At 17.9% G+C, this 633-nt stretch overlaps 1 protein-coding gene across 1 annotated transcript in view; it reads left to right on the forward strand.

Moving 5' to 3' along the window:
- The window catches only part of polr3a (polymerase (RNA) III (DNA directed) polypeptide A), a 36,898-nt gene that overhangs the window by 21,352 nt on the left and 14,913 nt on the right, over positions 1 to 633 (forward strand). The gene's annotated exons all lie outside the window — the stretch shown is intronic.

Genomic DNA, 633 nt, shown 5'->3' on the forward strand with positions numbered 1-633 from the left:
CTTTTTTTTTTTTATGGTTCAGCTATTGCTCATGAAACACTTTTCTCTTTTAATAGTTTAATCAAATATAATAGCGTTTTATTTTAATAATAAAAATCATGTCTATTAAATTGAATTCATAAAACTTTAACAATTCATAGTATGCTGCTTTATAATGAGGAACAGATCAAATTTAAGTGACAAAATTATATATATATTTTTTATGGTTCAGCTATCCCTCATGAAATATAGTAGATATAGATTATTTAAAAAAAATTTTACTTTTTTTTTTTTTTTATTTAATAATAAAAAGCACGTCTAACCAATTGAATTAATAACAATATTTAATACATTAAATATATAAAATTTTATATATGATTGCAATTTTAACAATAATGAAATCCATTTTATTTTTCACATTGTTTTTAATATTTTTGGATTCTGTATTTTATGATCTAATACAAATTTATCATCAAAATGGTGATAAATTAATTCATAACACTTACAATTTAATAAATTAATAAAATAAAATGTATTGTATATATTAAATTATATATATATATTGTATATATATTGTTTATTGTATATATTAAAGCATGAGAAAAGGTATCTTTATCTCTCAATGTTTAATCAACGAAATTACCTACATATATA

This window comes from Sinocyclocheilus anshuiensis, unplaced genomic scaffold (assembly GCF_001515605.1).
Source record: "Sinocyclocheilus anshuiensis isolate Anshui unplaced genomic scaffold, SAMN03320099.WGS_v1.1 scaffold75, whole genome shotgun sequence".
NCBI lineage: Eukaryota > Metazoa > Chordata > Actinopteri > Cypriniformes > Cyprinidae > Sinocyclocheilus > Sinocyclocheilus anshuiensis.